The sequence below is a fragment of the Phoca vitulina genome, unplaced genomic scaffold (genome assembly GCF_004348235.1).
Source record: "Phoca vitulina isolate PV1807 unplaced genomic scaffold, GSC_HSeal_1.0 scaffold12, whole genome shotgun sequence".
Lineage (NCBI taxonomy): Eukaryota > Metazoa > Chordata > Mammalia > Carnivora > Phocidae > Phoca > Phoca vitulina.
The window spans coordinates 3532234-3550552 of NW_022589715.1; positions in this window are offsets into that span (position 1 = coordinate 3532234).

Below are 18319 nucleotides of genomic sequence, written 5' to 3' on the forward strand. Positions count from 1 at the left end.
TTAGCCCAAAAAAATTTTAAAGGAAGAGAGAGAAGGAAAGCCCTTTCTTCCTCTTCCTGGCATTCCCTGCACCCTTTCAGCGAGCTCGGGGTGGAAGTGAGCCTCCACCCCCCAGGTCATCAAAAAGGCATCACAAAACTGTGCAACGTAGTGCCAGTCAGTCCTCCACTTCCTCCTACCTGGGAGTCAGTGAGGATCAGTAAGGTACTCACCTTACCCCCTGTGCAAGAGCAGCACCCAGATGGTGCAAGGCAGCTGTCCGCTTTCACCGGGAAAGTGTGGGCGGGGCCGCCACGGAGCCGAACTTGTCCCCACCCATCCCAGTGAGGCAATAGGGTCAACAACATTCCACTTGGCCAGGCAGTAGCAGCAGGGCCCGAGGGCTGTGAGACAACCACAGAAGGCATTAACATGCACGTGGGGATACCAGAAGGAAAAGAAAGATTTTCAACATTGTTGGCCATCAGGGAAATGCAAACTAAAACCACAATGTGTTATCACTCTACACCTATCAGAACGGCCAAAATAAAAAATAGTGATAATAACAAATGATGGTGCAGATACAGAGAAACTGGGTCACTCAGACTCATGGTAGGAATATGAGATGGTAGAGTAGGATCAGATGGATGATGTAGTCTCAAATCAGGTTCTTGGAGTTCTGGTTTTCAGAGTTCCCATTTGTTTCTGGTGAACAAAGATTCCATTTTTTTTCCTGTAAGTTCAGGTCAGCATTTAATTTTGCATTATTTGAGTCCTCAATCTTAGAGAAACCAGAAAAACCTTTTGAATTTTCTGACAAATAAGATAGAACGATAGATGATAGATAGATATAGATAGATAGATAGATAGATAGATGATAGATAGATAACAATGATAAATGCATTCAGAGATACATACATATGTGTCTATATAGATCGATACATATGTGTGTATAGAGACATGTATATACACACATGTGCATATAGATGTGCATATGTGTACCCATTGATATATACACAAATATATAACTATTTTTAATATAACTATTTTTAATAGAATTTTTCTGAGAATAAAGATTCTGTCCATTTTTTGTTTTTTTCTTTTACCTTTCTAAATTAAAAAGAAGAAGAATACCATTTTTTAAATGAATAAATAAATGCACTTTATATCATTATAACCTTCTAGGAATACAAATATTTCCTACATTTTAGCATCTATGAGCTAGCTTAAACAAACAGCAACTCAAAGATGCTTTTCCTAATTTTTTATTTCATTCCTCAGCATTATCCATATGTTGATTTTTCATTAGTTAAAATAAAACCTGGCTCTTTAAATCTCACTACCATGTCTGATATTAGTTCTATTTGGCCAATCATTTTCTAATCTCTAAAATCTTTTCCAAAGTTATGTTTTACAAGGAGGTAATTATCCAAATTCTGGGTACTACCTGAAGACAATAGCATTGGGCAAAAAGAAATGAACCCACCACAAAAAAAATAGTTTGCTCCCTTATGAAAATTTTGAGTTATATATAACACTATTTGAAAAGCATAAATCAAATGTTAAAATTAGATTAAGGAGGTAACATCATAGAAACTTTAATGCCATACTTAGTTCTACTATTTTTACTTCGACCCTCTCATTAGTAGGCTTTATGACTTAAAAGTTATCATAAAAGACTTCAATCCCAATTTTCCTGACTTTAACATGGCCCAGAAGTGTAAAGTTCTTTCTATTTTATTCCCACTGGGGAAGTATAACAGTTATATTATTCCTGGTGAGTTTTCCCAATATTAGCATTCAATCTGAGTTAATTCAGATAACAAATCTTTGTGCTACATCTACACTCAAACTAGACACTTAATTTTCAGGATACCATATTTTAATCAGTCATCAGGGACTCTTATCTGTCTCTAGTCTGACTGTTGCGGAGGTAATTGGCATTAACAGAGCACTGTTAATGATTCCCACTCTAATCTCAATGTCACTGAATTAGTGTATCTGAAATTGCAAATATAAAGTGACCCTGAATGTCTAACCTAAGAGGTAGTAGGGCCAGGACCCAATTTGTATACACTTATGAAGGGAATCTTTTATAGGGATAGAAAGAAACATAATGCTTCTACTTTTCACAGGAAAAAATAACAAAAGAACCATCCATGATCCCCTGGATAATCACTGATCCCAAATTTCTACCATGAACCATTGTCAGAAGAGCCAATCAAAGAACAGCTTTTTAAAGGTAAGTATATACCTATTAGGAGCTGAATTTCTAGTAGGAAGTAGAAAGGTCTTCCCTTGCACATCCATGGAACATATTGCCAATACTCCAAATCCAAGGAGAAAACTCACAAACTTGTGTTGGCTTTGCATTCCCATTTCACAAGAGAGTGGAGGCAAACCATCACTCTAAAATATGGTACTGGTTAAATAAGGAAAGCTTCCAAACCACCTAAGTAATCAAGTTATTGGGAAATGACAAATACCTTTTGAAAGCAGGATGACAAGTATCCAGCACAGGGATGTACTTTTATGAAGTACTCAATATTTGTTAAATTAAACTGATTAAGTTGATCTAGTACCAGTATGCTGGTAAAAGTTTAATGACTGGGTTGGAGGCAGGGGGGAGGAGAAGGAGCCCTGATTTGGAGTGTTTGCCAATTCTTATGCTGCAAATACTTCCACCATGGCCAATTTCAAGCTTCCAACATGACATCACTGAACATGGAGTTGGGGAGAGATACTAACAAACAGTTCATATGAGCTGGTTCTATCACTCCACTGTGACCAAAGCACAAAAGAAGACAGTCAAAAAATATGTCTTGGGTGTCTGTTCAGTGCCAGGCTATACCTTGACCGTACTGAGCAATTTAGGCACAAGAGGTGCATTTCATTTACCTCTGTATTCATCCAGAATATTAATTATAGTGTGAATTGCATGGTAGATGCTCAAAACAGATCTGTGCACTAGTAAATTCACTCTTCACTCGCAGTGTTTGTGCTTGGAATCTATTCTCCATTATTCCTTCAAGATTCACCCCAGAGTTCACCCAAACCTAAAAGCCTACATTTTTCAACTCTTTTAACAACTAGCATTGATATCCAACCAATGTTTCTATCTTTCCCTGGTGCTTCCAGCTTGCTATTTAATCCAGTTGCTCTCAGTTTTCAATCTAGACTCCTCTCCTGGCTACATTTTTATCTCTCTCACTATTTCCTGGCCTCTGTGGCTTCCAGATTCTTCTTTTCCACATGCCATCCTAAGTAGCTCCCACCGGGTCATCAATGCAAACAGGACCCAGATCCTTAGCACACTCAAATACACCTTTTATGACTCTTTTTTTATTTTTGACTCTGTCTTCTTTGAGCACTTCCTTTTGGGACTAGTAAAATTCATCCAACTTTTCTTGATTCTAGTCCCTGACCTTGAGTCTCATTCCCCAAGGCTCTTGCGGATGCTAACCGCAGCTTCTTCCCGAGAAACCTCTCAGCTTCCCTTATTGCTTCCAGCTCCTCAGGTGCATTTGCTCTTTAATTTGGCATTATGCTGAGTTACTCTTGGAAATTCCTTTTAATTAGTCATATTTGAATCTGATTTTATGTGAATATTCCCCAAGGTGTGATACTGATTGACTCTCTTTTTTATGAGCCAAATTAATAAAATGCCCACTCAACTGATTTGCCTGTGGTACTTAGTCAGTCATCCTCTTTCAAACCAAGCTCCAATCAAAGCCACATAACTTCAGATCACTGGGCTACCTCACATTGATTCTTCTTCTATTTCTTAATTCAACCACTTTATTCCATTCCTTCCCCAAAAGGTAAAGAGCAAGAATGTCATTCCGGTCTGTAAATTAAAGCCTAGAAAAAAATTAGGAAAGAAGCTGCAACTCACTTAAGTAAACTCTGTAGGAAATATTTAAACTAAAGACCAAGAAAAGGTGTAGGTGTCATCAGCTCTACTAAAATTTTCACTCTAGGATTCCTTTGGAACCTCCCTCTTCTGCCTTCTATAGCTCTTTTATGATAGCTCCTAAAGGGGTCAGGCCCTGCTCTCGTGGAGCTTGGTGAAATTAGGACACAGCCGAACTCCAAGCTTAGTCAAGTCAGGCAGTGGCAAAAAAAGAATTCAGATCCAGGGCGCCTGGGTGGCTCAGTTGGTTAAGCGACTGCCTTCGGCTCAGGTCATGATCCTGGAGTCCCAGGATCGAGTCCCGCATCGGGCTCCCTGCTCGGCAGGGAGTCTGCTTCTCCCTCTGACCCTCCTCCCTCTCATGCTCTCTGTCTCTCATTCTCTCTCTCTCAAATAAATAAATAAAATCTTAAAAAAAAAAAAAAAAAAAAAAAAGAATTCAGATCCAGTCACCTGCTGACTTGGGAAATCTGGCCTTTGGGATCTGAAAGAGAACCAGAGGCAGCAGCTCAGAGCAGTATAGGAACTTGGAAGTTGGAGTCAGGTCACCAAGCCTAAGTCAAAAGTTCAGGAGTAAAGTCAAGGAGAGAAGGCAGAACCCTAGGTGCAGTCTCAGAAAGTAGAAGATACAATTAGATAATCAAACCAACCAAAAGAGGGGTGCCTCAGGGTCTCGAAGACCTACTGCACTCATGTCTGGTGGGGGTCTCTTCCAGCCAAATACTTTTGATTGGGTTAACCCCTATTACCCACAGAGTCCTTGCAGAAACATGAAATTCTTGAGGCCAAATGTATTATTATTTTTAGAAATAAGGGCTTATTTTTATATTTTCACATATGAATTTACTGTTTTACATTTATGAATCAGCTCATCATTTCTGCGTGAGGGTACATGAAATGTTGAAGATCTGATGAAATCTGGCACTCAAAATAAATTTCAACAAGAATAGTAGAAAGTAATCTCAGTAAAATAAATAGTGTGATAAGAGATCTGGGATCTTCTAAACAGGATTTTCAGGTTGGCTTTTTTTTGTTGAACAGTTTACTTTTTAGAAAAATCCAAAAATTTAAGGAAAAATATTTTAAATTGAATCTTTTTTAGAGAGGGGGGAGGGGCAGAAGACAAAGAAGAGAGAGACTCTTAAGCAGTCTCCATGCCAAATGTGGAGCCCGACACTGAGTTAGATCTCGTGACCCTGAGATCATGACCTGAGCTGAAATCAAGAGTCAGACACTTAACCAACCGAGCCACCCAGGCACCCTTAAATTGAATCATTTTTAAAACATTATTTTTTTTTCAATTATTTCCCAAAATTTGGAACTTATAATCAGGTTGCAATGTCAGGAGTACATAATTTTTAAATATATATATATTGAGCCAAATTTTGCCAAATGCTTAAAATGTACTAAAGATGTACCAGTAATCTAAAGGGCCCCAACAAAAGGGCCTGATTTTATAGAGTTCCTGAACTGTCATTTATGTTCCCCTTCCATGAAGTCACAAAGTTCCTGGTTACCTCAATACATTGTTCCTTCATAAGGTTGCTATAAATAAAGGATTTTTAAGACTTTAGTTAGAAAATTATGAATTCTGGTTTTTAGGTGTCTGTAGGCATCAAAGTACACTTCCCAGAGGGTCAGCATTTTACAAGCAGGTGTAGAACATCAATAAATTAAAACTTAAAGTAAAAACCACCAAGTCCTTTGAGTTATGGAAATTACAAAATAAAACTTTCCCACTCTGGAGATGATATTGCCAGCATGTATTTTTAGTCATAAACATGTCACATTTCAGCATTTCACACAAATCTCCATAACCACCCTCTTTTTTCATAGAAGGGTAGAATTTGTATGCCTGGCCTTTCATGGTAATGTCTCTTAGAGGTCTCCTGGAATTAGGTGCTGGTAAACCGTATCAGGAAGACAACTATATCAAGCACTAGTCATGAACAAAGCATCAGGAGAGGTGAAACCAAGGATCACATGTCAACGATATTGTCATCTTCCACGAAGCTCACCAGAAGAGGCAAAAAATCAGCACATCCCTCATTCACTCCATTACGAAGACAACAGCTGCTTCAGGCAAATTCTACTGGGTGATCAGGCTTATGCCAGACCACCCTAGAGAAACTAAAGAAACACAAAACGAATAAATCACCTAGACAAGAGAAATTGCAATTCCCATGGCCATCTCTGGCTCAACAAGGATAATCTGATCCAATAAGTGGGGACATAATATATTTAGTGATGGAATATTGTGCTCATTTTAAAATACTCAGACTACCTCTTTTCCCACAGTCCCTTCCTTATCAGCACCCTTTAGCTCTAAGTGATAACACTAACATAACAATAGTAGGGTGCAGCAAATATTCTCAAACCTCAGCATCATAGCATGTTTCTCGGGCATGTACACGGTTGACTGCCAGTTCTACTTATCTCTGACCCTCGCTCTGGTTGGGAAAGTCTCCATTCTTGAAACAGCTCCCAACTGGTAGCATGCTACAGACATTAGCTCCGTCTCAGGAATTTTTCTTGTTTTCAGCTTAATTTCTAGGAGACTTATTTTTAGGCAACTCCCGTATTTCGGAGCAGGTTTCACATTACCACTTTGTGAAAAAGTCAATGGGCATCTATCACTAAAAGTAATTTGGAGTCATTAGGGATCAAAAAAGGGCATGGACCATTTATCACAACCTGAATTTGTTTGTATCTCATTGACGCTCCTTCCAGTAAGCATTTGCCTTACTATCCATGGAGCAGACATAATGAACAAGTTCCCATGAGCCGATTTTATGCAACCCAGTGTTAGGTAGGCAGTAAGAAGCAAAAAGTATCTTTCAATTTCACTTAGCAAGAACCCACTGTGTGCTTAAAATTTCCCTACACTATGCTAAGCATTTTGAGGCAAATACATTTCTAAAAAAGATTCTCTGACTTCAACTTACTCACAATTTTGTTTCAGTAACTCATACTTCAATCAGCGAACAACAAAGGAGGTTTATGATTGATATAAGCAAGAAGTCCCCCTACACACACGTGCATGCCACTCGAGTGTGCTCACGCGCACGCACACACACACACACACACACAGAGGCTCCAGCCTTTGGAATGTGAGAGAATGCCAAAACTGTGAATTCCATCTTCCCTCTCTTCTTCCAAAAATGGCCCTATGCCTTCACAGTACACTGGACCTTCAAACTCTCAAGGAAAAATGCTTAACATTCCAAAGAATTATTCCCACATTTCCCTCACATCATTGGGTAGTTGGCATTTTTCTTCATATATGGAGGCAAGGAGATGGAAACTGGAAATGGGTCAGTATCATGGAGTTCAAGTGAAAGGACTCTGAAGAGTACATGTTGCTACAAGTATAAGAAATGTTAGCTATCTAGCTAAGGACAGAACCATGAGGACATCAGAAAGCTCATTTTCCTGCTCAGGAAAAAAAAAAATCATAGGAGCACCTTCCTGAGACTATACTGGAAAATTGGCCCATGGACTTATGAGATTAGTGAAATACTGATATAAAAAAAACTCATTTTACCTATCAATCATTCCACTTAAGCTTTATCCAGTATAAGCATAGCCAGTACTAACTAGTTAAGCAAAAGAATCAAATGTAATTATCATTTAATCTGTAACAGTGTTCCTCAATTTCATTATAATGGATGATCTTCATTATACATGAACAAATTACGAACTTAAATTATTACATACATAAATACACCAAAGAACATATATTTAAAAGCACAATATTTGTTAATAGAAAAAGATATCCAAATGGAACTTTCTCCATTAGCTACACCAATGCAATAAGTGCAATCATTACTCACCCTAGTTGAAGATAATCAGTGAAAAGACCAATATCTTTTAAATAGCCCAGAAGCAAAATTGATTAACTGACATGTTATACTCAAGCTAACCTATCCAGATAATGTGTGTTATGAATCTATCATATAGATGGGTATGTATGTGTGTATATATGTATCCAGATACCTTCATGTCTATGTGGGTAAGTAGCATTCCATGCTAGCTCCATAACTTGATCAATGGCAGAAGGAATAGAAATGATGCATGGAAGAGAGGATGGTTAATATGAAGTAAAAGATTTTGATAGCTTAAGTCCTTTGTATTCAACCAGGACCCATCCATACACATCACAAGAAATGGGAATTCCATTCACATATCATAAGATACATTTTCCAAAATGTCAAACCAGGCATTGAAGACTCACTGTAGGCCAGCTTAGTTTATAAACACGAAGTTTAATTTTGTGACAACCCTGAAACATAGGCTTCATTGTTGTGCCCACTTTACAGATGAGGAAATTGAGACTCAGGAGTTAAATGTATTGCCTAAGGTCACACAGCTAGTAAATGACCAAGACATGACTGGGATGTAGGTCTGACTATAAAGTCTGTGTACCCCATGCACTATGACAAACTGTATCCTAGGTAACAGAGAAGGGGATGCAGAAATCATGTTTGTCTCTATGTAGGCATGTCTTGGATGGCCCTGGAGGGCAGGGCAGCATCTGTCCCTACTTTGTACAGCACTGTAAGCAGATTTTACAGGATATCATTTTGGCAAGGAGAACAATGAAGAAGCAAGAATGCAAGAGATAGTAGGAGACTAACTCCCTGTTTTGCCGCTGAATTTTTAAAAGGTCTCAGAAATCTTATACAGGAAACAGAAATATATAGTCCTTGAGCCTTGGTGACAGTATACAATCCTGGATGCATCCTGTCAAGCCTGCCATCTTAGTGGACAAACGTCCAAACAAGGGAGGCATTAAATCCTTGCTGGGGACCACTCAGCCCAAATGTCATGTTATTATAGGAGAATGGGCAGATTTCTGAGAGTGTCACCTTCCTCAAACCCAGTGCACGCTTCTCCGTGTCTCCCCCGCAGCTCAGACCTCATCAGTGCTAGAATTTTCTGTGCAGCAAAAACCAAAGGTGAAATAAATGCCGACAGCTACCGCTGTCACTGCCTTCCTCGCCATCATGCTGCTATTAGCTGTTGGCGGAGCAGACCGTGTAGGTTGACGAGATCTGAGGAAGGATGAGAGATGAGCTGTCAAGTGAGGAAGCACTGCTGCCTTGCCAGGCGGCTCTGACACGCGCTGCCGACAGCCCGATCGGCTTGGCGGGTCGGAGACAGCGAGCAAACCCAGCCCAGACGCAGGCCCGAGGAAAGAGGAGCCCGGGAAAAGATCAGCATGTGCAGCCTGCCAATTATCTTCCTCCCCCTCCACCCCCGGCCCCAAACACAAATTCCTTGGTATTAACACTGCCAGAAATTGCTGCAGTGAGCATGCTGTCAGGTAGAACATCACTTTCTAAATGTGAGCCCGGATGTGAAAGCGGACCCGTAGGCACTGCCCTGCTGTCTCCCAGACCAGGCAGCCCTGCAGCAGGGTCTTATTCTCAAGAAGTAGGACTGGCATTTCTGGTCTCCCAATAAAGCAAAAGCACACCTTGGGACTTTTCAAAGTATGACTATGTGCATGTGCCTGCGCGCACACACGCACGCACACACACGCGCACACACGCATGCACGCACTCTCAAAAGTGGTCGGTAGGCCTTGTTTATGGCTCAAGTGGCAATCTCTTATTCCTCTTGCTTGAATCCCTGTATCTGTTACCTAAACCTCATTCCCCATTCCCCTTCACACAAATATACTTAATCTCAGCATCATATCCTTGAGGTGGTTAATATCAGCTCTGACATCAGAGAAATATGTGTCTGGGCTTAGTGTGACATATATTGAAAGAGCTTGAACTCTGGTTTTTGGTGAGTTGTTTGTTTGCTTTGCTATATAATAAGAAATTCCTTAGCGCATCCTAGAAGGAATAGGACCAGCACTCACTCCCACGTTCCACTCCCTGGATTAGAATGGAAACATCTCTCCTACTGCTCTGCAGGAGGTAGAGACTAGGAGTTCTTTCTAAAGATTGATCCATCTTAACATTGAGTTGGAGAAAACTAAATATGCAACTCCCAGTCTACTGTCTATAAACTCTTCCTCATGAGTCTTCCAGAACTACAAGGGGCAAAGGGAAAGAATGCTGTTTTCAAGGTGGTAGATAAGTGTAGACAGCCTTGGAAGTCAATAAATGAAGAATGCTTGCTTAGACTCTGAGATCTGTAATATCCCTGGACCATGATCAGAAGGGTTCTTTAACCTCAGAAATTTGCAGTGCCAGCTCCAGGGGTGCCTGTGGCAGTAAAGGGGGATGCAGGGTGGTTCCCCAAGTGACCTCCCAGGAACAGCCCCGAGATCTGGCTAGCCATTCAGAGTTGTAAGGTCTTACTGTGACTGAGCTCTTGGCATATCTGTGCTGAGAGCCCTGGGGCACTGGAACTCTCCTCCAAGACTGCACATGGGAGCAAGTCACTGATGGCAGGGAGTTTTGACAGAGAAGGGCTTAAAGCATTTGTAGCAATGTACTGCATGGGAAGAAAAGATTTGCTGGGTATTCTAGAGAAAGCTTCCGAAGAAATGAGGTCATCCAAGGCAAGCAGAAGCACCCTGTGGGCAAAGAGAGTGGAGGCTGAGAAGCCCAGGGACTATGACCCTCGTTGCAATCATGGCTTTGTCCCACAAGGACTAGCATTGAACATATTCTTCTTTATTTCCTACTCTGCTAATAATGAGAGAATCATGTTTCCACTGCAGTAGGTTTTGTTAACATAAAAAAAAAAAAAAAAACTTATTTCTCAGATAAATTTGGCTAGAAATATGGCCTATATGTTCTATTCGAGGGGCTGTCAACTTTAACCTGTGTGAGAATCACATGGACAGCATGTTAAAACACAGATTGCTAGGCCCTGCAATAGGTCTGGGGTGGAACTCAAGAGTTTGCATTTCTGGGGCTCCTGGGCTGCCTTCAGCTCAGATCATGATCCCAGGATCCTGGGATGGAGCCCTGTGTAGTTGTAGTCGGGCTCCCTGCTCAGTGGAGAGTCTGCTTCTCCCTCTGCCCGCCCCCCCCCCCGCCCCCCGCTTGTGTTCTCTCTTTTTCTCTCTCCAATAAATAAACAAAATCTTTTTAAAAAAATGTTTGCATTTCTAACAAGTTCCCAGGTACTGTTGATGATGATCTGAGGATTACAGTGTAAGAACAACAGATCTAATCCAACCCTAAATTTTTAAAAGGAGACAATAAAATTTAACAAATATTCATTAAGTACCTACTATGAGTAAGATCTTGGACCAAATACTAAAGACAAAAAGCACTTTATACTATATTAAACTCCAGATTGATTAAAGATTTAGATGTTTTAAAAATTTTATGAAACTTCTAGAATATAATTTCAGAATGGTAAAGGACTTTTTGGAAATGACACTAAAGGTAGAAACAACAAAGGAAAACCATAAACAAAAACCATAAAGGAATTTCCTATATAAAATTATTAATGTCTAAGTAGCAAAAAATAAAAAAATTATGACAAAGCACAAAGTTGTGAAAAAGTATTAGCAGTCTTTCTAACAGATAAAATATTATGTTCTTAAAATACAAAGAAATCTATAAGGAAAAACAAACAACTTCACAGAAACAGTAACAAAGAAATAATTGGGCAATTTGCAAAAAATAAATACAAATGGTAAATTAATATATAAAGATATTTACTTATGGTAATAAGAAAAAATAAACAAAGATTATATTTCAGTAATAAAGTTGGCAAATAAAAATACAGAATGTTGGCACAGCTGACTTTCATATGCTGATGTAACATTTATTACAACAAACCTGAAAGTGGAAAGGGGACAATGGCTTAAACATAAATGCATGTAGTTTTTGCCTTCCTTCCATCCACAGAAGTGCTCCAGAGGGGCAGAAGGCTCCTCTCCAGGCAGTGATTCAGAGACTCAGTCTCCTTCCTTTTTCCCTTTTGTGAACAATCTTCAACATGGTGGCTTGTAGGTTCAAAAATCGAGCCAAAGATGGAAATAACATGAAAAATAGCATCGCAAGTGTCTATGGAGGAGTCTTGGAATGGCATGTATAACTTCTGCTCACATTCCATTGGCTAAAAATCATTTATGTGAATTATATCTCAATAAAGCTGATATTTTCTTAAATGTAGAAAGAGAATTTGGAGAATGTGATGTTATGAAAGCAAAGAGAGCTATTCAAGAAGAGAGAAGGGATTAACTATCCCATATATTGCAGGGAGGTTGAGGAAGATGAAGCCTAAGAATAATGTACAGGGATAATTAATAGATTATTGTTAATCCTGAAAAAAAAGTTTGGGTAGAATGATGAATGTCCAAGGCTCTTTAAGAAAGGACTAGGTTAAAGTTGTAAAAAATATCAAGCAGTGCTCAGAAGCTATTCTATTGAGTTTTACAATGAAAGGGAGGAGACGTAAGACTAAAATATTAAGTGATAGAGAGGGAGAATAGATTCTTTTTATAAAAGACCTGATGATGCATGCAATGACATAGCACCTGACTCTTGCAGTGTCTTATTAGAAGCTGAGGGATGAGATTCTGTGCAAGAGTGGAGGATTCGTCTTCTCAAGAAATTTCTTCCTCCGAAATCTTAAGGAAATAGAAGACTTTAGTAAGAGTGTGAAAAATATTGAATAGAGATAGTTTACCAGGTGGTTGTAATTGTTTCAGTAATATAACACTTAATGATATCTTCTAAGAGAAAGAGAAATGAACTGTGTTTGAGAAAGGAAGAGAGAAATAGGGCAAGTTTGGGGTAACTGGCATTGGAAACACAATCAGAAAAGAAAATAAATTATCAGGGATTGGGTTTTTTATAGACACCAGATCCCTGAGGTGGGTACCACATAGATGAATGGACAGGATGTAATAAATGTCAATTTCATCAAATTCAAATTGTCTTTCTTAACTTTGAAGAGCTCAGATTATTAAGAGGTGACCAGAAGTCCTCAATGGGGACTGAATACATCTTTTTTTTTAAAGGTACCTAAATCCCTCAAATATTATCTTCTTCTCAAATAAAAAAGCTAGCTTTCATTCCTTGAAATATTTCCCACAATAAATGTTTGTGTCTCATTGTAAGTTATCATCCATGTTACTTAGATGAGTCAATAGATATAACAGCTTTTATAAAGCCCAATTTTTTTTCATTTGTTCTTGTTCCTGTGTAATTTATTCAGAAGAATCCCCACATATTTCAGTCATTTGTGGGAATGCATTTATTGATTCTGGGGATGTTTCTATATAATACATGAGACCTATAAAATTTGCAGAATGTGTTAAACATTTGCTGTCCAATTTCTCTAATCAATCCAAGTAGTAGAGATCATGATCCTGAGGGGATGTAATAAGGGAGGTGACCAGTCCAAGGGGAAAACTCTAGCCAATAAGGCAATAACATTAATGTACATTGGAAGCCTCTCAGCTTCCTGAAGCAGAGTGGATGGCAAGTTCTTAGTGGACAGAAGGGATAGCTGAAAGGAGAGCAGAGGGGTGCAAAAGGTTACTCTATCCAGGATGACCTTAGCTTGGAGCAGCTTGAACGTTATCTCATCTGCCTGTCTGCTTATGGGCCAAGGGAGGAGCCCAGGGACAAATTGTTCTGGAGCTACAGGACTAACTCAAACTAAAGACTAACCTCCTATGAGCTGAAATTGGTCCCAGCAGTAAAAATTCCATTATCCAAAGCAGCAGGAAAGATGGAACTAATTTTTGACTGATATCGGTATTCAAAGATTCTGAGCTGGTTGAGACTTGTCACAAATATGGAAGCAGGAGCCTCCCTCAGACAATGGTCATGGTCGTGCAGAAGGTTTTGCAATGGTTCCCCAGAGATATGCTTGGTTTGAAATCGTTCTGTGGAGGGGGTCTATGCTGACTAGTGAGCTGGCAAGGCCTAGGAAGTTAGTAGTGCCCTAGTAACCAAGATGCATTTCAGCTGAAAATCCTAATCTGTATTATGAATTTGTCCATCAATAAGGAACTGAGTAATCACATCAGAGGTTAGGGAGAAGCCAGCAATTTCAGGAGCCCTTGGGTAACCAGGATCTCACTCCAAGCATATGAAATACCAGAGTTAGGTTGTAAGACTGGTATTGGGGCTCCTAATAATTATTCATTTGTGCCTTAAGCCATTATTGTGTACCTACTATGTACTAGCCTCTGTGATAGTTGCTGGTAATGCAAAGATTAAAAGGGGTACTTTTCAAATAGCTTACCGCGGTGCAGTGGGAGAGATGGTGAAGAGCCAAGGAACTACAATTTCAATAGGGAATGCTTCTGAAATGGAGGGTCTTTCTGAATGTGGAGGCCCTGAGTATCTATAGTAAGCAGAAACTGATAACTCTTTCTTTCCAAATTTTCCTAAAATGTACCCTACTTCAAATATAATTATCCATTTGAAAAAAAAAGTGGGGAAACTTTAAAGGAAATGTGAACTAGTAATTGTGTTACACAAGTCAATCCCACAAATAGCCCATATGAAACATAAAAAATTTCATGAACACCCAAGCCCATCTGTATTTATTTTGTCTCTTTCAATAGCACATCACAACTCTGTTTCCATGGCTTCAAAACAGCAAGTCAATTTGGTCAAGTCAGTCAAATAAAAGTCAAATCAGTTAAAACACACAAACACACACACACACACACACACACACACACACACTTAAACTGAAATGGATGATATCTTCATCCTAAATAGGCACAGCCTAAAACTCAGTATTTATTTCTATTTGCTGGCTATTTGGTTTAATACTGATTCCCAAGTCCCTTTTCTCTACTCTTTTATAAAATGCACAACTTCGCTCTAGTTAAATTGCATACAATATCTTAATACATCATCTTCCAATCATTAATTTTCATCAGAGAATGTCAGCAGGGAATTATGTCAGATTACTTGGACCTGATTTCTTCTCATAAATCCCTTCTAACCTCTATATAGCCTTTCATTCTATCAGCCATTTTCCATCTCTCTTGGAAGCTTCTTAAATTTTTTTCTTGAAATTAAAGTTGAACTTATCCAAACTGTTCCTGTCTTTATTTTTTAACAAATGTTTATTGAGTTCCAATTATTTGAAAAGCACTGAATAAAACGTTGAGAGTTGAGGACAAATAGAGTATCTGATTTATAGGTAAAGTGGGATTTTCTCTGTTGTTCTGGACATAAGGCAAAAGTTATCTTCTATTGACAAGGAGCTGTCCTCAGTTGGAGCGGGAGCCAACACCTCCCTGCAGGACTAGTTGAGAGGCACGGTGCAGACTTTCCCCAAGTGGTTGACCCCCAACTAATCCCCACATCCAAAAGGAAGACCCGGGAGCCATAAGAGATGGGTACCACAGTGTTTAGGAAGAAAAGATAGTGGAATCAGAAATGTTTCCCCTCCAAAAAGCCAAGATAATCATTTGTGAAGACTCGAGATTTCAGAAAGAAAATGTTAATGACATCAAGTTTTCTGGTTGGAGACTTGCTCAACCACAGAACTCTCGGGCCTTTGCTGGCAATGCCCTGGAGAGAAGCATGTTAAGGGATTCTGGAACTGCAAAGGTATATCATATTACCATTTTAGGTCCGTTTCTCCCACCATGGAGAGGAGGAAGAGGGTGCTTCCCAGGTTTCCTTTAAAGTTTAGAGGTCATGGGGCGCCTGGGTGGCTCAGTCGTTAAGCGTCTGCCTTCGGCTCAGGTCATGATCCCAGGGTCCTGGGATCGAGCCCCGCATCGGGCTCCCTGCTCCGTGGGAGGCCTGCTTCTCCCTCTCCCACTCTCCCTGCTTGTGTTTCCTCTCTCGCTGTGTCTCTCTCTGTCAAACAAATAAAATCTTTAAAAAAATAATAAAGTTTAGAGGTCATTCTTGAACATAAAAAATGATGCCTCTTTCTGACTTAGAGATTCATGAAGGATGGAAATCATTGGAGCAGTGCCAAGGCAGTTTAAAGGCTTTGGTGTTCCTAGGCGCCTGTCCCAGCTCTCCACAGCCCTCAGAGCATGAAGGAAAACATCCCAGCTCCACAGAAAGGTGTACATAGATGGGCTGAGAATGCCCAGGTGGTTGCTGAACCAATTTATGGGCTGTCCAATCCAAGAAAGGAGTTGAAGTAGGTACTTCTAGGAAAATAAAGGGAGACATGTCTGCTCCTCCTGGGGGATGCCTCTGTGACAGTGAGAGCTGGTGTAAAGGTGAATGCCCCTGAAGAAAACCAAGCACACTGTTATCAGTGGAAGCTCTCATGCCAATAGATATCACAAGCATCAACTAGAACCAGACTGAGTCTAAGACACAGATCCACCACTGACACATAAAAAGATGTCTGCTTCCCCGTATGTTTCCATCTTGTCCACAACACCAGAGAAATCAATGCTCAGGAAAGAATTGTGTAGAGGGAGGACTGAGCTGGGCATCAGCCAGCACCTTCTCCACATCCAGCTGCCATGGCCCCAGCTAGGGAGAAGATGAGATTTGATCAAGAGTAAGAGTAAAGCTTTAAAGTAAATACATTTAAGTCTTCACTTGGACACCATTATTCAATAAAATAAAACAATTTCTTTTATAGGTCAGTGAGGTGATATCTATACACATAGAAACTCAAAAGTTTCATTCATCAAATGCTGTTACTTCTACATATTTAGATAATTGTCATTTTCCCTTTCCATTGAATTGTCATCATCCCTCTGTTAACCACTGAATACAACTTATTATAACTCAGAATAGAGCACATAGAGGGGAGCCTAGGTGGCACAGTCGGTTAAGCTCTTGGTTTTGGCTCATGGTCGTGATCCCAGGGTCATGATCTCAGGGTTGTGAGATCCAGCCCCGAGTCAGGCTCTGGACCTAGCACGGAGTCTGCTTGAGACTCTCTCTCCCCGCCATGCCCTCCCCTCTGCGCTCACTCAATCTCTCTGTCTGTCTCTACAATAAATAAACAAATCTTAAAAAAAAAAGAGCACATAGAATGTATTGGATGTACTAAAAATAAAAATTGATTCAAGTGAGTAGATTTGAATCAAAATACTCAAATGTATTTTATTTTCAGTTTCCTAGACTGAATTGATGTCACTAACATACTATTTAAAATCATTCACATTAGTGGGGCCTGGGTGGCTCAGTCGGTTAAGCATCTTCCTTCGGCTCAGGCCATGATCCCAGGATCTTGGGATAAAGCCCCATGGGACACATAGGCTCTCTGCTCAGCAGGAGGTCTGATTCTCTCTCTCCCTCTGCCCCTCCCCCTGCTCAAGCTCTCTCTGTCTCCTTCTCTCTCTCAAAGAAATAAATAAAATTTTTAAAAATTAAAAATAAAAATAACTCATATAACAATATGAGTTTATCTTTATCTCAGAAAAAATGTATTTGCTGTAGAAGTAAAATGAAACAATGGAATAAAGAATGTGAAAAATATTGCTGCTTGAACACATCCGGGCAATAATTATTTGAGTTTAGGTAAAACTAATTATTCTAGTATGGCTAGTTTGGCTGCAAAGGAAACATAAAATTGCAAGTAAAATGAAATGTATTTTAAGAATATAATAAGTATCTGAAATCTCAGGACTGGTGGTATATTTCCAAGAGGTTTCAAGAAACTAGAAGCACAGAAGGCCTGTAATCTCCCCTGGGGGCGTCTCAATTCCTCTCTGATGCTTGTTCCATTCTTAGCTATTCACTGAAGAGAATCTTAAGCCTCCGTGGTTTATACGAGTTTAGAAGTTTGCTACAATTCTCAGGATGCTGACTCTTTGACCTCAGGTTCCACCACTAACTAGCAACTTCCCTTCATGCTTCTTAGTCAAATAAACAAGTAAGAAAATTGTATTGGTTCATGTTTTTGTTCCAAACCATGTGATAATAACCAGAGCAGAGATGGACTACTCTTGGGTCTTCATCTACTCGGTCTTTTCCAGCAAGGGGGACACATAGTCATGGAAGAAACTTGAGTTCCCAGTGAACTACCATCCTGGGTCCCACCATGGAGAATCATGTGATATCTAAGATAAAGGAATTTGACTAACCCTTACGTATATTATGCATAGTTTCATTGTTTACTGAATTTTCTTGCAAGTGAATTAGCCTTTTTAAAATCCATCTTATAACTTCACTTAGAGGCAGAAATTGAAGTCTTTGAAGGAAAGATTTTTCATGGACTTTTGGACCATGACATCATTCTCATCAAAGATCTCAAAGACCCTACAGTTTTCAAAGACCCTAACCCATCTGTTCTCATTTGCTAGTCCCCGAAACTTTCCTAGGGCTTTAAAATTTAAAAATTACAAATAAATTATTTACACATAAGAGAAACCAAAATACAGACATTTTTATATTATAGGTAAAACAGCATTCAGGTCACCTGAAGAAACAGTGCAGATGTCTCTACACTTTGAAAACCACTTCCCTCTTGGAAAAGAGAGCTCATAACCACAAAAGAAATCCTAACCAGAAGGAAACTCTTTCTGTCATCTAACCTAACCACATA